Source organism: Andrographis paniculata, unplaced genomic scaffold, assembly GCF_009805555.1.
Source record: "Andrographis paniculata isolate CXL003 unplaced genomic scaffold, ASM980555v1 Contig22END, whole genome shotgun sequence".
In the NCBI taxonomy this organism is placed as follows: Eukaryota; Viridiplantae; Streptophyta; class Magnoliopsida; order Lamiales; family Acanthaceae; genus Andrographis; species Andrographis paniculata.
Window position 1 is genome coordinate 647,086 of NW_026137513.1, and position 26,359 is coordinate 673,444.

Consider the following 26,359-nt stretch of genomic DNA (forward strand, 5'->3'; position numbering starts at 1 on the left):
ACTATATATCAACAATTAATATTTTGGGACGAAAATAAGATTGTAGGAGTAGATCCGATATCTTTTGAACATAACAGCAAACCATATAACTTGACACTATACTTGAAGAAAATAAAACAATTATCATAACAACCTCTATAAAAACTAAGCCTTTGAATTTATGTCAGTTTATATTTCAAGAATTCTAGATGATATGCACGACCTGAGATGAGTCTAACTTCAATAACTAAAATTTAATATGTTGGTAACAATCCAGAACTTGTATCAATGGCTGGATAATACTTTTAAGTCTCTATCCTCAAATGAGACCTGGATTGCTACATACCAAATTGGGGCCACAATTGAACAATGGCATGACGATAATCATATTGTAAAACCATACCATGTGGTGAAGTCTGAAACAGTCTTTGCAGATCTAGAGTATTGAGTTTTTTTAGCTCTTTTATCAAATGACTTCAACAGGTTCAACCATTTGACAAGACGAAGGGCTTATTTTTTTCCACCTAAAATTAATTTTCCGAGTGCATCAAACAGTTGAAGCGCCTAGGCATGCCAATAGTGGCCAATTTCCGGGAGACCACTTAGGCATGCAAATTAATGAAAATAATAGTTTTAGAATAAAATTTTTAAAATAAATATCGCCACAAGAATTTAAGAATTTTTGGTGTGTCAAATATGTTTCAGAAGGCGTTCGGGGGTGTTAAACAATCTCCAAAAGAAGCTCGGGCAAATCAGATAAAGTGTTAATTTTACTGTTAGATTGGTAGCTCAGCACATCAAATGGTGTCAGATGGTGTGTCAGATTTTTAAATTGGCCGTCAAATGAAACTTGGATCGACTGTCGGACTTTTAGGTTGATGTGTCAAATGAATATAAGATTGACCTCCATGAGTCTTAGATTGACTTGGCCATCAAATTTTTAGATTGACACATCACTGAATCTTAAATTGACTGTAAGACTTTTTAAATTGACCGTCAGACATTTGGATTGACGCGTCAACAGACACATAGGCGTGGCATATTAGATATAATTCACAAGTACGACGTGCCAGGTTGGTCTCAAAAGTGATACATGTATGTCAGTTGAATTCAAGAGAGATGATAACTCCATATTAAAAGGATGGAAAATGTGAATTTAATTTGATTGCAAATACGCGATTGAATCTTGATTTTAGATACAATATTAGAATATGACTTTCAATATATAGATCTAAAATCTTAATTACTAAATAATATGTTGGATTTTATTAACAAAATATTAGAATTTGTTGAATTTCAAGATTATTTACTTTGAGTAGTTAGATAAAATTTCAAATTTAGATAGAATTAGAAAATTTAGAAAATAAATTAAAGTTTCTAAATTATTACATTTATACTAAAGGGTTGTGTCCCTTCACATTGTTGGTAAATTAGAATGATGTATCTATTAGTAAACACTACCAAAAAAAATGACTTTTTGTAGCGGTCAAAAATCTGTAACGAAAATCCAATTTTTGTGCAAAATAGTCTTTTGTGTCAACTCTGTTACGGATTTTGACCGCTACGAAAAATTGCGGTACAAAAAGTCTAGGTTGCAACAAATTCCGTAACAAATAAGTGGCGGTCAACCCTCAAAATAAGCACGTGTTTATTGTATTTGTTGCATTTTTTGTACGTAACAAAAACATCGATCATGTTTTTTGAACGACATATGTCCGTAACAAAATATTCGGAACAAAAGTTAAATCCTGTCAGAGAACTATTTGTTAGGACATATTTTTGAAACGAAAAATGCGGTACAAATATGGAATCTTGCTAGAAAACTTTTTGTTGCAATTTCGTCCGTAACAAAAAATTGCGTTACAAAAGTAGTGTTTTGTCAGAGAACTGTTTGTTGCAAAATTTTTCCGCAACGAAAAATTCGGTAGAAATTTTATGCAAACGTACAACACTTTTTGTACCAGCCATTGTCCGTAATAAAAAATCCGCTACAAAAGGTGTCTGTCTCAAATAAGGATTTTGTCGCCATAAATAAAATCCAATTGTTAAATTTTTTATTGATCAATTTGCATCACAAATAATTTAGAACATAATATTATTGTAATTAATCTGAAATCCTTGTTCATATATGCACAATGAAATCAATCCAACAACATTTATGTTCGTGTCAAAAATAGAATACTAGATGTTAACCGTACTTTAAAACATCTTCAAAAGTCACCATGCCATACACCATAACAACCAAACAACTTGCTAACACTTGATCCCCAAATCCAAAAGTAATACGTGAAATAAATAAATGTGGTATCAAATTGCACAATCCTAAGGTCGACTAACAAATACAACTATGAACGACCAAGCTCATCGAGTGCAAAATCACAGATAAAGCAATCAGAGGTGGTCAACCAACTGCAATGTGTTTCCAATGATATATAAGAATTATATCAGCATCTAAAGTAATTTAATTCCCAAAGGAATAAATATTTTTAAAGAAATTGTACAACCTTGTAAGTCCACTTGATGTTTTCTTCGTCGAGTACCTCATCGAGCATTTCACTCCGGCATTACTTGGGAGAATAAGTACGGTCATCGGGACTGTAACAATGGTAACAAATGCCTTGACAATAGCTAGGGTATCACCTATATAAAAATATAAAACCAAAGCTAATATTAGGAAATATGATATCTCTAAGCAACATGAATGAATATAATAAAAGATATAAATACATCAAGTAATGATAGCAATGGAAACTTCATAATAAAATAAAAGTTATCCTTCAGTTTGATCTATGGACACTATCTTAAATATGAATATAGCAATGTCTACAACCGAAAGCATTAGTCAAGAAGACTGACCACCAAACATTAGGAAGATAAACCACACAACAATAAACTACGAAACAACTCTCCCAACACTGATAAAACAACATTTATAAACCACCACAATCATAATTCGTATCAGTCCATACAACTAAAATTATACAATACGGGGAAAATCCTTCAGCAAGAAAAATAAGATAACATCTCCTATGGCAACAAATAACCACCAATCAAGCTCTACATAGAAAATTCGACTATACAACTACTTGATACCCGAATAAAAGTCCCTACAACAATATCAGCAGATGCCAACAAATTTTCCGATGCCATCGAATACCAATCTCAATCCCAATATGTGCCATCCAACTACTTACCACTATTAAGTTACACCAAATAATAAAATAAATATCCACGAACAGCCCCTATACTAATATAAATAAAAACAAGACTAATTATCTAGCAAAACAATTAATCAATGAGCACTTATCCTAATGTAATTTAAACAAACAACAATAACAAACATAATCAATATTGCAGTAACAAAAATTATAATTTAACAATTAATGGCAAGATGCTAATTTAGACTAACTAGACGCAATTAACAATCTAGTAGTTACATAATTATGACTATATTAATATAATATAATCAAGTAGAGAACAGCCTCCAGCAATAATATTTACTGAACCAGCGTGCAACTAAAACTGCTCCATCTTCTCTCTTCTTTATCACTTTCCCACTTAACTTGACTGAGCCTAACCCAAAGAAACCAAAATCTATTGCACACAACAAAGCAAGCAAGAAGCAGAAAACCTACCTCTATGGTTAATAGTTAACTAACCCTTTAAATACACCATCATCATAATATATATTCTCGAAATAGCTTATTCATTAGGACAACCTTATCTAACAATCTATGTATAAATATTGCAGGCTGCATATGGTGCAACATAGATAAGTTTGAAAGTGGCAGTTGTTGTGGATTACAAAGGTTTTCTTGTTGATAGGACCAAGACTGGCGGTTGGATAATAATTCGGTTCAATAAGTTAGTTCAACCCCAACCTAGTTTTGACATTGGATATATAGATAAATATTGATAATATTTATATCACTTTTGTGTATAACAGTAAAAAAAAACTAATCACCACTTGCAATTCGTCTCTGCACTCTTGCCTCTCAAAAAAAAGAAATCTTCTTAAGAAATACCTGTCGGATTACCTAGATTGGTATGTTATGGTAGCAGTCGCATACAGCTTGTCCTTTCTCCTTTCTCTTTTGCCCCTCAACTCACAAGTCTGAAAGAGAAAAGAGAGAGGGGAACATGATTCAGCAGGAATAGAGTGAAGTATTTACATATATATGTATAACTTTATTGCAATGCTTATATGTACAGCTATATGTATATACGTAATTGGTTTAGATATTTTCCATGTAGGGAAATCTCTTGAAGGTAGTATGACTAAATTTCTATGGCCATTCGTAATGGCAAGTTTTCCAGATTGTGGGAGAACAAATATAAATCCTTAATATCTTTGTCCTTACAATTGTTCCATTGCAAACTATTTGAAATGTAAGTTTGATATCAGGCATAAGAAAATTCTACACAAAAAGTAAACCCAACATCTATCTTATAATAAACTAAAGATTTGTAAGGCTTGATATGATGAACAAGTGATCAAAACAAAGACTACTATAAGTATTGGTTGCCTACATAAACTAGTTCAAACAAGCAAACATGGTCAAATAATAAACAACAATAATCATGATGGTGCGTGAACTTACGATTCAATTGATAGTAAAACACGGGGGACAAAATGGTAAGGATATAAGACAAAAGTATAAATATACGGAGGACGAAACCAACTGCCATAATGCTATCGGAGGATGGAGTACCACATTCATCAAAGGAATAATCTAACCACATAAGATACAATAATCAATCAAATACAGAGAAGTTGCCAGAACATTGCCCAAGGTTTTTCAATTAATAAAACATAGGGCTCACAGAAACGCAGTGATTGGTTGTTAAAAAAGAACAAAATCTAACAATCAGACAAGAGTATAAGCTTATGAACATTATGACATAGTGGGACATCAGAAAGAAAAGCTTATTTTAGAACATGAAAAGAAAGTTTCAAAATGATATCTTCATTGATACAAGAGGAAGTGATGATTTCCATGAAGCTCATTCATAATCCAATAAATATCGTTGCTAGTTACATAGATATAGATCGCTATATATGCTACAATTTTAATGAATACAAATACATACGTACATAGAAACCCATTACATATGTATATGTATATACATACACCGTATACCTCTAATTGTGTGCTAAATAATTTAGTTTTTGGATCAGAGGTAAGCTGATGAACTTATGATCATCTATCATGGCCATGATTGTTAAGAAAAGAGAGAGGTTGAGTGAGGTTGCACACGATGTTGATATTAGCGAGCAAGGAACAACAACTACTTCATTTCCTCCAACTATATACCGTAATAACACAATTACAGAAATATGAATAACCTTCACTTACCAGCAGCAACATAATTCTAAAATATGCCCCCCATAAAACATTAATTTTTCTTTCTAATCTTATGTTTTAATCTCTAACCTCCATCAAGATTTAGAAAATCAAATTAAAAAAAAAAACAGTTTTTATTTCAAAATTGATGCCCAATAGTTTTACTTTAGTGCTAAATAAACACTGCAAGTAAACTCTTCGCTTTATCTAGATTTCTTTCACTCACACTATAGTGTATAGTACATTGAGAGCATTGAACTACATATTCAAGACCTAGATTCATAGATAGATTGATTAAACAACAATAAAAAAACCAAATATGTTAATTCACAAACTCATTTATCTTTCAAAATCAAGAGTGTTATCATCATCTTCATCTTATTCATCCATTTATTAACCTCAATTAACAAAACACAGTTTTGTAGCATTCTTCTAACCACAAAATAACGAAACAAACACACGATTTCAAACATGCAACTAGTTGAACTGCTTGTGTGCGTAGCGGAGGTTAGAACAAATTGGCAAAGCTTGGTCGAGATGAACCTTATGATTCATCAATGGCTGAGAACACCTCTTTCTATAATGACAAACCATACACAAACCAACTACAACACCAACACATAAGCATCGAAACAAAACACCACCAAATAGAGCATAAATTGAAATCACACCGAGCCACAATCAAACAATGAAGAATCCACAATAATCAAGCAAGAACACAGAAAAAGATAAGCCACATGTTACCAAAATTGATCCATCCCCATCCCCGCATCGAGAAACCATCGACAATGAAGAAGAGAGATAACCATGAAACAGGGAGAGCAATGGGGACAACCTAAGATTGAGCGGGGAATAGCTTAATCTAAGCAATGGCTGATGGCAAACCTAGGGGGCCGACGATGGGATGCCATTACCTGTAGCAAATGGTCAGAGAACGACCATAAGCTTGCGATGGTAACTAAACGGACTCGACCTACCATATAGACACGAGATAGATAATGAGGCAAGAGATAGAAGCGGGGGCTAGGATAGGATGTGGGGAGTGGCAGTGGACCGGATCTGGTGAACGGAAGTTCAACGCCGGAGACAGCGGAGCTTGCTTCGACGAGGATTCGATAATAGAAGGAGAGTTAGGCGAGAGAAATTGAGATCGATTCAATTTTGGCTAAAACCCTAACTGTAAAATACTTTTATTTTTTTATTTTTAAAATTTTTTTTAAATAATTTTATTAATTTTTTTAAATTTTAATTTATAATTATCATAATTATCATTTAGTTACAGTTTATAGGCGTAACAAATGTATTTGCAACGATATTTCGTTATCATTGTGATTGTTACGGTTGAATTATTGAAACAAATAAAAAATAAAAGTTGACTAAACATAATATTTTTTATTACAATATTTTTGGTAACTAAAAATACTTTTTATTACAGAGTTATTGTTGCGGACAATAGAAGTGCTACAAAAGAGCAATTTTTTAGTAGTGAAATCATCTTGTTAGAAATTTTCAACCTACGGTAATATACCATTTGGGATCATGATCGTCATGGATACGTATCTCTAACTTATATTACAACTTTGCCCTCGTCATTCATCTCCATTATTTGATTAAAAAGTAATGCAACGGATCGGAATTAAACAATATTGTTTTAGTTACCTTTAATCAATATGTTAACGGCTGTCATATATATAATTAGAAAGTTGTATATATAGAAAGAAAAAGGGGAGAGAACAATAAAAAAACTCATATATAAATATAAAAATTTAAAATAATGGCTTATAATATTTATCGCTCATACCACTATTATATAAAATTTCAATTTGATTGAATTTGTATAGTGATGGTTTGATTTAATGATTTTTTTAATAGTATAATTTATTGAGAAATATATTTATAAATTATTATTGAAAATAATGAAAAATTGAAACCAACACAAATAGCAAAAGAATAATATTTGTGTGCTGTTTTGTTTTTAGTTTTGAGTTTTTAATATTTTTCAAATCAACTATATAAGGCCATCTCCGATGGGTCGCTTTTTTTTGGTGTAAAATTGAACTCCAGTGGAATACTATTTTTTGGCATTGCACTGTAGCAATGTCATTGTATGGCGTTGGCTTATTTTTATTTTTATTTTTTTAAATTTTTTTTACATATTAATTCTTTTATTTATTATTAATTATTTATTTTTTAATTTTTTAAAAAATATAATATTATTTGTAGATATAAAAATTAGTTTAAAATAATATATAAATGAAATGTTTTGAATAATATTATTTTTGGAGTAAAAAATAGAGTTGTGGATTAAAGTAAAAATACGGTAGCAACTGCATTTTTGGAGTTAAAACGAATTTGTAGGTTGGAGATGGCCTAATATTATTTTATGGATAAACAAATATTTTAGTCTCTTAATTGAACTTATTTATCATTTTAATTTCGTAACTGGACGTTGTCTTAAAATAGTCCCGAAAGTATCTTTTGCACATTTAATTATCGATGCTTATGTAGCACCTGCGTGGCATTTTGGCAAACACATGTCGACCGTATCAATAGCACGTGGTGGACATGTGGATAACTTTTGCTTTTTTATTATTATTTTATTTTAAATTAAAAAATATTAAAAATAAATAAAAACTAAAAATATAAAAACTAAAAGAAAGTATTAAATATAAAAACTAAAAATTAAAATAATATAAAAATATAAATTATTCACATGTTCGCCGGATAACGCCACATGGTCTTTAATAATTTTACATATTATATTTTCTAATTATATTTTTTATATTTTATTATAAAAATAAAAATTATCCACGTATCAGCCATGTGACGCTGACTTGGCGGACCCGTAAATAACTTTTAATTTTATTTTTAAGTTTTATATATTTTTAATTTTAATTTTAAATTTTTTTATTTTAAAATTTTTTTAAAAAATTAAAAATTATCCACGTGGCAGACACGTGTCCGCCATATGGCGCTGACCTGGCCATCATGTATCCGCCGGCAAGCCATGCAGGTGCCACATAGACAGCGAGGACTAAATGTACAAAATTTTTCACTTACAGAACTATTTTAAAGTAACATACAGTTACAAAACTAAAATGATAAAAAGATTTACTTACGGAACTAAAAAAACATTTATATTTTTGTATATAATATAAATATTATATATACAGTGGATGTGTTTAATTAGTTTGTATTTTAAATAGAGTTGTTAAAATAGGTTGAGTCTCGTCGAGTTGACCCACACCACCTCACTTTCAAAATGCGGGCCTAAACTAGGCAATCCACAAGGGTTGAGAGTTGGGAGTGAATAAGCCTGAACTGGGGCGAGTTAGCTCGTGAGCCAAATAAATACAATTATAATTATATTGTGTTTTTAATAATTCAAATAAATTTATCTATTTTGTCATTTTAGAATATTCAAAATTAATTATTTTATTTTATTTTTAATAATTATGCTTAGTACATAACTTTAAAAAAAAAAATTCACAACTTACATATTATTAAAAAAAATTGTTATAAAATTACTGTTTAACTAATTTTCTTAACGAGTAAACTTTACTATTCCTACATCTTTTGTATTATACTCTCTCCGTCTAGACAGAAAGTATACATATTTCTATCTTGGGACGTTCAATTACAAAGTAAATATTTCATTAAATACCTACATTTTTTCCATAAATATATTTTCTCATCACATTATTACTTTTACACCAAATAGCAAGGGCAAAAATATCGTTACACTACTTTTAATTACTCACTATAATTAAAATACTATTATTTTTTAAACACCGCATCATAAGTAAATATTTACTTTGTACGTGGACGGATGGAGTATATAATATTTAAAATTTTTATTAAAAAAATAAAAATATATATATACATATCTGATTTATGAAATATTATACTTTTGATAGTTTTTATAAATATTTTATATAAAGTTAAATCAAATAATTAATATATTAAAAAAATTTATATTATGTTAAATTAATGGGAAAATTATAATTAATATATCGTACCTATAATCAATTATCACTCGTGTCTTTTAATTATCTCATTGACAATATATTTTACAGGTGTCACTTTTTGTGATTTTTATCCTTTATAGCACAATGTTATTCGTACCAACACGTGTTGGCTAGAGGATAAAATCACAAAAAAGTGAAACATTTGGGATATATTTTTATGAGGTTAACAATTAAAAGGCAAAAATAATAATTGTTCAAGTTCAAATCTAAAAATTAGTATACGTTTTTCTTAGCATTTTAGTTTTTTGGGCTCTAAACAACTTCGAACTAACAAAAAATTTTGTTGGTTGCTTCATATACTTGTTTCAGATTAACCATGCAAATTTAATTCAATTTCTTGTCTAAAACTTGATTTTTATTTTTTTTTTAGTGTTTTGGGTTTTTAGGGCCCAAAATCACTTCGGATTGACAAGAAATATTATTGGTTAGTTTGTTTGGTCATTTCGAATAAACCGTGCAAATTTCGTCCAATTGCGAGTCTAAATATAGGTTTACGTTTCATTTAGTCGTTTCGAATAAAATGTGCAAGTTATGTTCACTTCATATTATAAAAATGGCTTTACATTTTATGTAATTTTGTCTTTGTGTGTTTAGTGATTTTGGGGCCCTAAACGACCTCAAATGGACAAAATAATATTGTTGGTTACTTCATTTGATTGTTTCGGATGAAACATGAAAACTTCATCCAATTTCAATTCTAAAAATGGTTTTACGTTTTTTTAGAATTTACACTTTTTAAGGGCCTAAACGACTTTGGATGGACAAAATAATATCACTAGTTAGTTTTTTGGTCCCTTTCAGATTAACCATGAAAGTTTTCGTAATTCTGAATTTGAAAATAGGTGTACATTTTTTTAGCATGTAGAATTTTTAGGGTCCTAAATGACTTCGGATGGACAAACAATATCATTAGTTGGTTCGTTTTGGTCATTTCAGATTAATCGTGCGAGTCTCGTGTAATTTTGAGTCTAAAAATTGGTGTAATTTCGATCAATCATTCTTGTCTTTTAATTATCACTTTGGAAAAATATATCCCACAAATGTTACTTTTTTTCGATTTTTGTCATCCGTAGCACAATTCCACTTCGCGTGCGTGAGATTGTATCCGTTGTGAACTTCACGTGCGGCCAGAGGATAAAAATCGCAAAAAAGTAACACATGTGGAATATATTTTTCCAATGTGACAACTAAAAGGCAAGAGTGATAATTGATCATAGGTATGAGATATTTATTGCAATTTCCTTAAACCAATTAACCAATATATATTGTGTGCAATATTACTTTCTTTTATAGGTATCTCCACGATGTTGTTGTTTTCTTTATTTTAGTTTTTTCTTTCGTTTATTTTATTTATCTTTCGTTGTCTTTTAAAAATTTTCTTCTAATATCTATAGGAATAATGTTTATTTATTGTTTACATATTTTCGATTAACAATTTTTTTAAAAAAAAAAAAACCATCAATTATATTTAAAATTTTGAATATGTTTATATTAAATATTTATTTTAATATATTTATTATTTGAACTCTGTGATATAACTATTTTTATATTAAAAATATAAAAAAATAATAATAATATTTTTGAAAAATCCGTGGGTAGGCTTGTATAACTCGCCACTTGCCGGTGGATTGGATTGTTCTGTCTAAATCTTAACCCGTTCCGCCCTGAGTTGCCCTGCAAATAACCCGTTTATTTATGGATTATAATGGGTTATGGGCTAATCCGCTTCGTGAATTCGTTTCTGAGAGCTATGATTTCAAATATAAACCACCACTATTCACAATATATGAATTTCAAAATTAAATCAAAATCTTAATTTTCAAAAAAAATTATATTACATATATAAATGAAACCAGATTTTAAAAAGGGGTAGTGAATAAATGTAATGTTATGGGTGTGTATTCAATCCCAAAAAAAATATTGCATTAAAGTATTATTTAAATCAAAACTTAATTTAAATTCAAATAAAAACTAAACAAATCCTACAAGAACTAATGATATGAGATTGAACAAGTGTTATAGATTAAAATTATATTTAAATTACTTTTAAAAATTTGTAGATTTGAACGGATTAAATTGAACAAATAATGGTGGCAAGAAAAAAAGAAAATACACATTCAAATAGTTCCTAAAATAGTACTCCATTTGATAAAATATTTATTAAATAATAGTAGTATATGTTTTAAATTACAATATATTTAAGCGTGCGTGGCACGGCCAATCAAACTAATAATAATAAATAAATAAACTATTTTAAAGGCAAAAATATATGTGACAACAAGTTTTGCAAAGCCCAAAATCGCGTGTGGAAATATCAACCACACATAAAATAATAGCGATTTGGTTATTTCAATAACGTGGAGAAGGCTAAGCGTGTAGACAGTTCAGAAATGTGTTTGATGTATTTAAAATGTATATATATTTGTATTATTTATCATTCTATTGTTTTAAAATATAGTTTTTCTTCCGTATCAAGCAATATTTTTTTTTTTGTCTGCTGCAAACATCTTTCAATATTTTTAAAATAAAAAATTATTAAATATATTTAATTTTTATTTTACATTTTATCTCATCACACTATTCAAATAAATATAAATTTTTTTTCTATCTTTATATCACTTAATGGACTTTTGGTATGGAAAATTGAATTGCAGATAAAATGATAATAGAATTGAATTGCAGAGAAAATGAATTCACTATATAATCTAATAATTCAGTTGAGAATATAAAAAAAAAAATATTGAATAGATCAATCCTTCGTCGGAGAGTTTTAACGAGTGAGAATCTATAAAAAAAAAAATATTTTTGTTGAATTTTGTTTTTTAAATAATAAATTAGATACAATATTTTCTAAAATTAAATTTTAGTGTAATTATTTTAGTAAAAATTAAATACTTAAATATTAAATTAAATGTGATATTTCATAAAATTAAAATAATATGATTTTAAAATTTTAAAAAGTAAAATAGTTAAAACATAAAAAATAAAAATAAATATAATGCATCAGTATTCAATTTTTTACATTTCTCTGTATGTGAACAAGAAATAAAATTAGATAATAAAAATTAATTTATTTCTCAATTCTCTATTCTCTTGGTCAATCAAACAAGAAAAATGAAGTGATTTTCATTTCTCTGTTCTGATTACTACACACCTTGTGAAAGAGGAGGAAAAAAAAATAAATAAATAAAAATTGGTCTTGTCCCATGGAAAAACAAACAAACAGCCACTTCCTTATAAGCACTTATTCTCATTTATTGTTCAATTGGGAATGGATTAGATGAGATAATGGCTTGGGCTTTGACTTGAGCTTGAGATTGGGCGTATATATATATAGTCAAGATTGGGCCTTGGGCCATGGGGGCTCGTGGGCTGGGCCCAATCGCAGAAAAATTCTAATTATTTTAAATTTTATTTTATCTGATTGATTAATTTTGACTGTTTCAAATTTTAATCGGAAAAAGAAAATAACGTTACAACAAATATTGGAACGTGTGGACGTGGTTACGGTTTTAGTGGCCACGTGATTTAATCTTCTTCTTCTTAAATTAAAGAACACAACCAACAAAAACCTAAACGTGAATAAAAAATCTGCTATCAACTATTTGTTTTTCCTTTCCTTTTAATTTCTCCTCCAAAAACTTCTATCGTTTATTGGTTTGGTTCGTTGTGGGATTGTAAATCCCTAATCGATTCATTTTAACCTAGGAAGCAATCGGTGGCGGGCCGAATTTGCTTCAAGGAGATTGCGTGCAACGCGAAACTCGAATCTTCTTAATCAGATATGTTATTTGATTTTGAATTGAAGCATCTCGATTTTCAATATTACATATATACTAACAATCTTGAAGCAAATTCCGTCGTATGGAAATTTGAGATGGCTGACGAAATTCCCCATATCCACAATCAAATCGCGGTTGCCCAGATCGTACCTAAAGATGAAGCGATGATTGACGCGATGAACGATCCTGACAGAAATCTGAATGATGACGTTCAGAATGGTGCTGACGGAGACGAGAATGAGGAGGTGAGTTCCAGCGAGCTCACACTCCTGCTCCTATTGTTCTATCATTTCAACCACCCCGCGCAACCAGTGAAGATGCTGAAATCGCTGCTGCCAGGCGTGAAGCGCGCGAGGCGGCCAGGGGGGCTGCTGCGGAAAAGGCTGCGAAGGCAGCATACAAATAGGCCTTCAAGGCCGCGATAGAGGGGGCATAGCCTGCTGTTGCAACCTCCAACCAACCTGTTGCTGGACTGCAGAAACGCCATCCTATTGATGCCCGACTGAAATAGCCAGCTATTGTTATGCCTCGTCCGCAACGTATGGCTGTAGGACTTGCGCAAAGTCTCGTTGTGTCTGCCAGACAACAACTAGACGATTTGGAGAGTATACAGTCTGTTGCTGTTACGGACCATGCAATGCAGCCTCTTGCTGCAACTTTCAGGTAACCTGTTGTTGCGGCAACCGATAAGCCAGAGAAATTCAATGGGTAGAATTTTAAAACATGGCAACAAAAGATGTTGTTTTATCTGACCACGTTAAATCTGGCAGATTGGCTGATGGAGGATGCACCTGTTGTGCCTGAAGGATCCTCGGAAGAACAAAAAGCACAAATTCTGAAAGTCTGGAATAATTCAGACTTTATGTGCAAAAATTATGTATTGAACGGCCTGAGCGACTCCTTGTACAATGTCTACTGGCATGCGTTAACGGCTAAGCAACTGTGGGAGACGCTGGAGAAAAAGTACATAACCGAGGATGCTGGTGCAAAGAAAGTTATCGTTGGTCGGTTTCTGGATTTCAAAATGGTCGATGGAAAAAGCGTTACGAAACAGCTTGATGCGTTTCAGTTGATTTTGCATGAGATCCATGCCGAGGGGATGGAGCTGAGTGAAGCTTTCCAACTGGCAATGATAATTGAAAAATTACCACCTAGCTGGGGTGATTTCAAAATTTACTTGAAACACAAGCGAAAGGAAATGGATATGGAGAGACTGATTAATCGTCTCCAAACTGAAGAGGAGCATAGATCGAACCTGGCAAGCATGGGACATCTGATACTCAGAAACAAGGCCAATGTAGTCGAGCACAAAGGCCAAGGCTCTCGTTTCAGGACAACTCTGAGGAATAATGAGCAGCCAGGAAAGAACTGAAAGCTAACGGATAAGGGAAAAGAGAAGTTGAAGCCATCTGGCGGCGTTGAAAAGGCAAAGAGTACCTTCAATGGCACCTATTTTAATTAGGAAAGGTCGGACACCATTCGATAGATTGAAAGGCTCCAAAAAGAAAGAAAGAGACGAATCAGGTGGGATCAAACAAGAAACAATGGTGGCTAGACACGGGAGCAACTCGCCATATCTGCATGGACATGAATCAGTTCTCCTTATTCGAGCGTGTCGTAGGAGAAACGATGTGCATGGGGAATGCTGCTCCTGCAGAAGTCAAGGGAAGAGGAAAGGTGCTTCTGAAGATGACATCTGGAAGAGTCATGACGCTGACTAATGTCCTCTATGTACCAGCGATGACGAAGAACCTGGTCTCGGGGACGCTCCTGATGAAACACAGCTTTAATATTAATATGAATGGTGGTAATTTTGTTTTGCATAAATCAGGAGTGTATGTGGATAAAGGATATGTAGAGGATGGACTTTTGAAATGTTGTATTATGACAGTTATTGAAAATAATAATAATAATAATAATAATAATAATAATAATAATAATAATAATAATAATAATAAGTCTGTTGCTTATATTTTTTAGTTATCTACTTTATGGCATAGTCGATTGGGTCATATTAATTATGATTCAATTCGTCGATTAATTAACCTGAGCCACATTCCGAAAGTCGAATTAAATAAACACAAATGTGAAATTTTTGTTGAAGCAAAACAAACTCGATCGTCTTTCCAAACTATTCATCCTGAAACTGAACTACTCAAATTGATTCACAGTGATGTATGCGATCTGAAAATTGTACAAATGCGTGGTTGTAACAAATACTTTATCACATTTATTGACGATTGTACAAAATACTGTTATGTTTACTTGCTTAAGAGCAAAGATGAGGCATTAAGTAAATTCATTTTGTACAAAAATAAAATGGAAAACCAACTTAACAAACGAATTGAACGAATTCGAAGTGACATAAATGGAGAATATGAAATTCCGATCGGTGATTTTTGTGCACAAAATGGAATAATTCATGAAGTAACTTCACCTTACTCACCTTAATCAAACGGCGTTGCTGAACGCAAAAATCGCAGATTAAAAGAAATGATGAATGCGATGTTGTTAAGTTGTAGACTACCCCAAAACATATGGGGGGAGGCAATTTAAGCAGTAACTATCTGCATTTTCATAGGATATGCACATAACAGTACTGTCAATCGATTCTTGGTATTCGATTCAAAAATCTCGGATATCCCAAAGAATACGATAATGGAATCAAAGAATGTATTATTCTTTGAAAATGTGTTCCCTGCAAAGGTAGGCGCTGAACCTAGTTCGGTCAACCGAGAACACGAAACTGTAGACCAAGACCAAGATCAAATGGAAATATTTGAATCTGAATCTGAACCAGGTCAGGAACCTGAGCTCAGAAGAAGCAAACGAGCATGAATTGAAAAGTCGTTTGGAAATGAGTATTTCACCTATCTCCTTGAAAACGAGCCTCAAACATATGCTGAAGCTATGAGGTCTGCTGAAGTGCCTCTCTGGAAAGAAGCTGTAAAAAGTGAAATTGATTCTATTCTTCAAAATCACACTTGGGAACTTGTTGATCTTCCAACTGGTTCGAAACCTCTTGGATCAAAGTGGATATTCAAGAGAAAATTAAAACAGACGGTATAATAGACAAATACAAGGCTAGACTTGTAATCAAAGGGTACAGGTAATGAGAAGGCCTAGATTACTTTGACACATATTCTCCTGTCACGAGAATAACGTCCATTACGATGATCCTTGCGATAGCTGCTCTGCGGACTCTTGAGGTGCATCAAATGGATGTAAAAACAGCATTCTTAAATGGAGATCTTGATGAAGAGATCTACGTGGAACAGCCGGAAGGCCTCTCAGTTTCAGGAAAGGAAAATAAAGTCTGTAGACTTGTGAAATCACTATATGGACTTAAACAAGCTCCAAATAAATGGCATGCAAAAATTTGATCAGACCATGATGGATAGTGGTTTCAGAATCAATGAATGTGACAAATGTATATACGTAAAGACCACTAAGTCAGGTTACGTGATAATATGCCTTCACGTAAACGATATACTTATCGTTGGTAGCAACGAATATATCGTTAAGTCTACCAAAGACATGCTAAATTCTAGATTTGACATGGACATAGGTCTCGCTGAAGTGATCTTAGGAATTAAGATCAACAGAACTGTGAATGGTCTAATTTTGAGTCAAACTCATTATGTAGACAAAATCCTCCAAAAATTCAGTAAAGATGATTAGGAGTAGTGAGAACTCCGCTGGACACAAGTATCCATTTATCCAAGAATCGTGGAGAGAGTGAATCTTAAATCGAATACGCTCGGATAATTGGAAGCTTATTGTACCTAATGAGCTGCACTAGACCCGACATAGCTTATGTTATAAGCAAGCTGAGTACGTATACAAGTAATCCTAGTCGCGAGCATTGGAAAGCCATAGTTCGTGTACTTAGGTACTTACGGTACACTCGAGATTACGGGATGCACTACAACAGACGTCCAGCTGTAGTAGAAGACTACTCAGACGTCAATTGGATATCTGACACACTTAATTCGAGATCAACTAGTGGATATGTGTTCACACTAGCTGGTGCAGCAATCTCTTGGAAATATTCAAAACAAACAATTATTGTCAAATCCACAATGGAATCTGAGTTCATTGCTTTGGACAAAGCTGAAGAAGAGGCAGAATGGATTCGCCACTTCCTTGAGGACATTCCAAAATGGAACAAGCCTTTCTCTGCCATAACTCTTTACTGCGATTGTAAATCTGCTATTGGCAGAGTAGAGAATACAATGTAAATTGGAAGAATCGACATATTCTCCGTCGACACATTTCCATAAGACAACTGATCACAACTAAGGTTATTATGATAGACCATGTTGCGTCAAAGGATAACCTAGCGGATCCGCTAACCAAAGGGTTAAATCGTTATGCAGTGTACAAATTGACTAGAGGAATGGGGGTTAAGCCTACCGAAATATAAGTATTATAAAGGAAACCCAACCTAAAAAGATTGGAAATCTCAAGAACTAGGTTCAATGGGACAACCTGCCTATAAAACTTATGTGCGTCACTGTGGGGACTAACAACCTCAACCAATTCCTGTCAACGAATAGTGACAGAGTAGAGATTATAGCAAATAAGTGTTTTAATGATTACTAAGTGAGTATTGTATTACTTGGATACTTAGAAAGATCACCTATGTAAGAGATAAGTGAGGTCGCTTCAAAGGAGAACTATCTAGGCTCAGTTCTTTAGAAACTCTTGCAGAACCAGGATAGGTTCCATGGCCAAAATGGACCAAATAATGAGAACCGAACTAGGAATGTGGATTCTGTGTCGGTATGTAGTTCATTTACTAAGAAATTGAACAGTTCAAGGATAACGTGTTCACTGGACAATTGGTAAACCTACCTGCTGTTCAAGGAAAGTTCAAAGGGAAACCTACTTATCCTATGTAGAATTCGCTCTTTTTCAATCGAGTAAACGTCTTTTCCTCTTTCATGTGGGGGATTGTTGGTGTGTGAAAGAGGAAAAGAAAGAAAGAAAGAAATAAATAAATAGAAATTGGTCTTGTCCCACATGGGAATAACAAACAAACCACCACCTCCTTATAAGCACTTATACAATATGTGGTATAAATTTCAGTATGTCAAAACGAACAATTCCTACCAACAATCAAATTCAAAAAATTTAAATATTATTTATTAGTATTATTTTTTAATTATGATTTTATATTGTGATAATCACATTTAAATTATTAAAGTCAATTTATTTTTCATTATCTAATTGTACATATTGATTTACAATATATACAATTTTTGTTTTAAAAAAATAATTTCAATACATAAAATATTCAATATTAAAAAATTATAATATAAAATATTTTAAAATTTATTTTATTATTTTATCAAATAAAAGTATTTAAAATAATACTTTATTGCAAATATTACATATTTAATCAAACTACTTAAGTACGTAATACAATATTTCTTAATATACGTGTCTAAAAGAAAAGTAACCTATTTAATGGGACGGATAGAATAATATTTTATAAATTTTGAATAATATAAAAATCATAAAATTTAAATAATAATAAAAAATAGTAGATAAATATAAATTAAATAGTAAAAGTTAAATATAAAAAAAATAAACATATAAACATGTTGCATTCTCTCAATTTTATTTCTCTTCATTTCTTTGCATACAAGAGAGAAATAAAATTAGAAAATATAAAATGATTTATTTATCAATCCTAAATTCTTCTCTTTGTTTGGTTGAGACAAAGAATTTATGATTGAAAAATAAATAATTTCATATTCTCTAATTTTATTTCTCAATATACGAGAGAAATAGAGATAAATAAAATTGAAAGATGTTTATTTATTTATTTATTTTATATTTAATTTTTACGATCTAATTTTATTTATTTGATATTTTTATTTTTCTTAGTATTATTTAATATTTATGATTTTTGTATTATTCAAATTTCATAAATATCATATTTATTATTATTAAAATAAATTATCAAACTAAAAATATAATTGAAAATTAGAATAATATTTTTCTTATCTAATTTATAATTTTTTAGTGATCGTTTTATTTTTATTTTTTCAACTAGCAATATAGCTTTTTTTCTTTATTCTGTTATATATTTTTTTTTATATTTTTCAACTCAATCTATATTTTACCAAACAAAAAAATAATATTCATTTTCTACTTAATTTATTTTCTTACAATTCAATTCTACCGTCATTTCTCTTCCGTGCAATTTTATTCTCTGTATCAAACGAATTATTAATTTCTAAATTATCATATTTAATACTATCCACCTAAATTTTCAATACCGAAAACAAATGTCGGACCATGCTTGAAACAAATGGAATAGTATACAAAGGCTTTTTTTGTTGTCTTTTATTCTTATATATATATATATAGAAAATATCAAATTTGTTGTAATATTATTATAGGATTAGCCAATAGAAATATTAATTATTCCTACCGCTAAGCACTATTTTATATATTATATATAATATATATATGTAATAAGCGTGTGTATATTATAATATATAATATAGATGTATAGTATATATGTATGTATGTATGCAAAGATTTATATATATATATAATATTATATAATAGCAGTAACCAAATAGAAAGAGCAGAGATTGAGAATGAAATTGAAGTCTGTTATTTCATTTCATTTACAGACATATATATAGGTAGACAAACCTTAACTCGAAGGAAAGGGAAAGCATACATATCCATACATAGCACCTACGAATGTGCTACGTTTATAACACTCCCCCTTTGATGCTTTTATACAGAGAATGTGCCTCGTTAAAACCTTACTAGGAAAAAACTCTGTGGAAAAAAAAAAAAAAATCCTAGTGAAGGAAAAAGAGTACAATATTCTTGTATCGATTCGCTCCCCCTGATCTGAGCATTATTTGAGATCCCTTAACCGACGCATCGCAATTTTTTTCACAAGTTTTTCAAATGTTGCAATGTCTTGGTTAATATATCCGCTAAATTATTATTTGATCGAATTTGATGCACATCAATTTTACCATTCTGCTGAAAATCATGCGTAAAAAAGAATTTTGGTGAATATGTTTCATTCTATCTCCTTTAATGTAACCCCCTTTCAATTGGGCTATACAAGCCGTATTATCTTCATACAATGTAGTTGGGGGAATTTTATCGTCAGGTATTAACCCACAATTTTTCAGAATATGTTGAGTCATTGACCTTAACCAAACACATTCTCGACTAGCTTCATGTATTGTCAATATTTCAGCATGATTTGAAGAAGTGGCAGTTAAAGTTTGTTTCATCGATCTCCAGGAGATCACAGTTTCGTCACAAGTAAATATGTAGCCAGTTTTTGACTTGGCTTTATGAGGATCAGATAAATATCCTGCATCGGCAAAACCAATTAATTCATGTCGAGAATCTTTCGAGTAAAATAACCTGAGATCAATTGTTCATTGGAGATAGCAAAAAATGTGCTTAATCCCATTCCAATGTCGTCGAGTAGGCGATGAACTGAATCTTGCCAATAAATTTACAAAAAATGATATGTCAAGTCGGGTGCTGTTAGCAAGATACGTCAATGCGCCTATAGCACTCATATATGGCACTTCTGGGCCAACTGTTTCTTCATTTTCCTCTTTTGGTCTAAATGGATCCTTTATTGGATCGAGTGCCCTGACGATCATTAGGGTACTTAGCGAATATGATTTATCCATCAGAAACTGTTTTAGTACCCTTTTGGTATAAAAAGATTGGTGGATAAATGTTCCACTTTCCAAATGCTCAATTTGCAGACCAAGACAAATATTAGTCTTTCCAAAATCTTTGATCTCAAACTCCTTTTTCAGATATTCAACAACTTTCTGGATTTCATCAGTAGTTCCAATCAAATTGAGATCATCTACATATACAACGATGATTACAAATTCAGACCCATTTTTCTTTATAAAAACACATGGACAAATAGGGTCATTTATATAACCCTTTTTTAGTTAAGCTTTCGTTGAGACGATTGTACCACATTCGGCCAGATTGCTTGAGCCCATACAAAGATTTTTGCAATTTGATGGAATATGATTCTTTTGGCTTTGATTTGAATGATTTAGGTATGTTAATCCCTTCTGGGATTTTCATGTAGACGTCATTGTCTAAGGAGCCGTAAAGATAAGCAGTAACCACATCCATTAATCGTATATCAAGATTATTGTGTACTGCCAGACTCACCAGATACCTGAATGTTATTCTATCCATGACCGGAGAATACGTTTCTTCAAAATCAATACCCAGTCTCTGGGAAAAACCCTGGGCTACAAGCTTGCTTTATATCTTGTGATATCCTTATTTTCATTTCTTTTTCTCACAAACACTCATCTGTAACCAACATGTTTTATTTTTCAGGTGTTTGGACTATTGGGCCGAATACTTGCCGCTTTTTTAATGAGTCCAATTCAGACTTAATTGCGTCTTTCCATTTTGCCCAATCATTTCCTTGTCGACATTCATCAACTGATTTTAATTCATAATCCTCGTCATCTTTCATTATATCGAGTGCTAACGAATATGCAAATGCATTATCAATATTTGTTTTCTCTATGTTCCAATATTTTCCACTGGTGGTATAGTTAACAGAAGTTTCAATAACTTCATCATCACTTTCATTAGAATTTTTAGTATCAACCTATTCAGGGGTTGTACTGATCTTTTCAGGTATCTGATCATTTTTTATCTCTTCACCAGTATTTACAATTTTCCTCTTTTGTGGATTTTTATCCTTGGAACCCAACGGTCTACCGCGTTTTACGCGGGCAGTATGCTCATTAGCACTCGGCACTTTCCCTTCTGGGATATTTATTTTAGCTGGTGTATTTGCTGCTGCAATATATGATTTTGTTACTCTGACAGCATCATTAAAAACATCAGACAATTGATTTGCAATTTTCTGCAAATGCACAATTATTTGAACTTCAAGTTCACTATGTTTCGTACGAGGATCAAATTCAAGTGGCATTTTCCACAAAATTTCTTTTTCAGTTGATTACTGTCTCCCCCTAATGTCGGGAAATGAGATTCATCAAAGTGACAGTCTGAAAACCTTGCAGTAAATAAATCACCCGTTGTTGGTTCAAGATATTTCGCAATCGAGGGTGATTCATGATTCATACCCGACATATATACCCAACCTTCTTTGAGGTCCCATTTTCGTGCGTTGAGGTGGCACAATTGGCACATAAACAGCACACCCAAAAATTCGCAAGTGAGATATATTTGGTATTTTTCCAGAAACCAATTGAGTAGGGGAATAACAGTGATAACTTGTCGGCCTTATTTTCACGAGGGCTGCTGCATGCAATATAGCATGTCTCCAATATGATACAGGAAGTTTAGACCTCATTAACAATGGTATAACAATTAATTGTAATATTTTGATAAGGGATTCAGCCAGGCCATTTTGCGTATGTACATGGGGAATAGGATGTTCACAGTAATCCCAATTGACATGCAATAATCATCAAATGTATGTGATGAATACTCTGCAGCATTATCTAAACATATTTTCTTTATCGGGTGATCTAGAAATTGTGCTCGAAATTTAATTATTTGTGCAAGTAGTTTAGCGAAAGCTAGATTGCGAGTAGATAACAGACATACGTGTGACCATCGCATTGACGCGTCAATTAGTACCATAAAGTATTTGAAGGGTCCACACGGTGGATCTATTAATCCACAAATATCACCCTGAATTATTTCCAGAAAAGCTGGGGGATTCAAATCCAACCTTTGTTGGAGATGGTCTGATTATTAACTTCCTTTGGGAGCAAGCAGCACAGGCAAATTCATTCGGACTCAGAATATTTTTCTTTTTCAATGAGTGATCATTTGAATTTTCAACAATTCGCCGCAGTATTACATTGCCAGGATGCCCAAGTCGATCGTGCCAAGTTTTAAATTCGCTAGTAGCCATTTGGTTTACTAGGTGATATGTTACAATGGCACTGATTTTTTAGTAATATAAGCCGGAAAAAAATGATGGCAATTTCTCTTTCACAATTCTTTTGTCATTCACTATCTGAGTTATCAAGAGATACTCATTTTCTGCCTCATTCAATGTTTCAATATGATACCCATTTTTCCGAATATCACTGAAACTCAGTAAATTCCTTCGAGCTTTGCTCGAGAACAAGGCATTTTCAATGGCCATTTTTGTCCCTTTTGGGAGAAATACAGTAGCTTTTCCTGAGCCTTCAATCATTTTCGATACACCACTGATAGTAACAATTGTGGTATTTCCCACATTCAGGTGGGAGAAATAACATTTGTTTTTCAGAATGTTGTGAGTCGTAGCACTGTCGATAAGACATATATTGTCATCGGCTCCAAAATATTTGGCATCCATATCTTTGCAAGAAGGTAAAAATAATAAAAAACATGTATTAGTAACATAATCATAATAGACTTATATTATAGGGGTAATACAAAAAGGGGGTAGAAAGCATAAAAAATAACAAAAGAAATACAACAATATTTTATCATTTAACATCATCAGCTATGTCAAGCAGATCATCGGCATCCATGTGCGTGATATTTTCATTCATCACATCATCAAATGTGTCATCGTGGGCAGTGTGGTTTGTTTCGGCAGCAACTTTTCCCTGCCTTTCTTTTGAGGCCCGATACAGTTCAGCCAAGTGACTGGCTGTGCGACAAACATGGGCTCAATGGCCTTTGATTCCACACAGGGTGCATTCCTTGTCATTGTTTCTGTTTCTCCCGGTATTGAACCTCTGTTGAGGTCTGTACAGCCTTATGTCATTATAACGCCGATTTGACACATATCGGAGCCTGTTTTGATAATTATTGTGACTGTATGCATTTGCCCCACCCCGTCCGCGATTCTGATTTTGATCGTGATCAATTCGCTGATTTCTGACTTACCCATGACCACGCACCGGATTTGCCGGTTGTATTGCATTTGCCTCTGGAAATGGAGTTGCACCTGTCGGCCGAGATTCATGATTTTTCAATAGCAATTCATTATTTTGTTCGGCCAGCAAAAGACAGGTGATCAGCTCAGAATATTTCTGGAAGTCTCTTTCGCAATACTGCTGTTGCAAAACCATGTTAGAGGTATGAAAAGTGGAGAAAGTTTTCTCCATCATATCAGATTCAGATATATTTTCGCCACAGTAGCGCAACTGTGATATTACTTTAAACAGGACATAATTATATTCTTGGACTGTTTTAAAGTCCTGAAGCCGTAGGCTTTGCCATTCGCTTCGTGCCCTTAGCAACAATATCAGCCTCAAATGATCGTATCTTTCTTTCAATCTCTCTCACAATTCAAGTGGGGATTCCAGCGTGACATACTGCATTTTCAGTGCCTCATTGATGTGATGGCACAAAAAGATCATGGCCTTTGCACGATCTTGGCTCGGGGAGTTTTTATTCTTGGAAACGGTATTTTCCAAGCCTATTGATGCCAGATGCATTTTAACATCGCGAGCTCATGCCATATAATTTTGGCCAGAAACGAAGAGAGGGAGAAATTCCTGTTTAGCAAGGTTAGACATAATAAACAAATAAAATATAAAGTATTACCTTGCGGAAATAAATATATAATCGTGCTGATAACGTGTTGTAATATTATTATAGAATTAGCCAATAGAAATATTAATTATTCCTACCGTTAATCATTATTTTATATATTGTATATAATATAATATATAATATATATATGTATGTAATAAGTGTGTATATTATAATATATGATATTGATGAATAGTATATATGTATGTATGCATGCAAAGATTTATATATATATGTATATAATATTATATAATAGCAGTAACCAAACAAAGAGAGCAGGGATTGAGAATGAAATTGAAGTCTGTAATTTCATTTCATTTACAGATTACAGACCTATATATAGGTAGAGAAACCTTAACTCGAAGGAAATGAAAACATACATATCCATACGTACAAAGAGGTACAAAGAGAGCAGGGATTGAGAATGAAATTGAAGTATGTAATTTCATTTCATTTACAGACCTATATATAGGTAGAGAATCCTTAACTCGAAGGAAATGAAAGCATACATATCCATACGCATAGCACCTACGAAGGTGCTACGTGTATAACAAAATTAAATATATTTAAAAATAAAATTAAAATATTTTTTAGCAATATTTTTTTAAATTTTATTATTTGAACTTTGCGTTTTTCGAAAAAAATATACTCTCTTCGTCCAAGCTAAAAGTATACAATTACTTTTGGCGCAGAGATTAAGGAATAATAGTATTTTAATTATAGTGGGTAGGTAAAAGTAGTAAAATGACATTTTTGCCCTTACTTTTTTGGTATAAAAGTAATGATGTGATGTAAAGTAGGGGTATTTTGGAAAAAATAGAGTATTTAATGAAATTGTTACTTTGTAATTGGACGTCCCAAAATAGAAATATATATATTTTCTAACTGGACGGAGGGAGTATTTTTTTCTCTCACAAAATATTCCATCAAACATTATTTTCATACCAAATCCAAATCAATTTTTTTTCAAATTCATCAAAAGAAACACTCTCTAAAAATGTTAAAACTAAAAATTTCTCAAAAATCATATCTAAAGAAAAGTTTATGAGTGTGTTTCATGACGGTTAGGGTGCTCATTCAATCAAATTACTATTGTGTTGATTTGATCAAATTAGTTAAAATAATTAGCAAACCACTACACATTAGATAGCATATTACTAAGTTGACACATTACCCCCACAAACAATGAGACAAATAGCATATGTTGTATAATATAATGTGCTATATACATTAATATTTGATATTTTTTTATAAATATTTGTTTATCATGTCAAATTATTATTGTACTCAATGATAATATATTTTGTTGAAATCAAAATGTATTTTACTATAGATAATTACATAATAGGCTATTCAAATATGTATTATATAGTACCTTCGTCCCACATACCGTGTCGGCTACACTGTAAACACGGTATTATAGGAGGAGTGTAATTAGTAGATAATTAAGAATGTATTAGTGAAAATAATTATCCTATAATATAAATAGTTATAAATTAAAATTAAGATAATTAATAAGTTTAATTAAAATCTAAAAAAATAAAAAAAATTAAAGTGTGTAATTATTTTTCAAAAAAAGAAAGTAACATAATATGTGAAACAGACAAAAATGACATCATGAATATGAATATAGTATGCGATACGGATAGAGTATTATTTTCTT

General features: G+C 31.8%; 1 long non-coding RNA gene across 1 annotated transcript; it reads right to left on the bottom strand.

Annotated features, from left to right (window-relative positions):
• Positions 1-2,234: 2,234 nt before the first annotated feature.
• Positions 2,235-6,455, bottom strand: LOC127245617 (uncharacterized). Its single transcript, XR_007837458.1, has 4 exons — positions 6,069-6,455; positions 4,017-4,093; positions 2,484-2,619; positions 2,235-2,388 (listed from the first exon to the last, which is right to left on the bottom strand). It is a non-coding gene; the product is annotated as an uncharacterized LOC127245617 (long non-coding RNA).
• Positions 6,456-26,359: the final 19,904 nt, after the last annotated feature.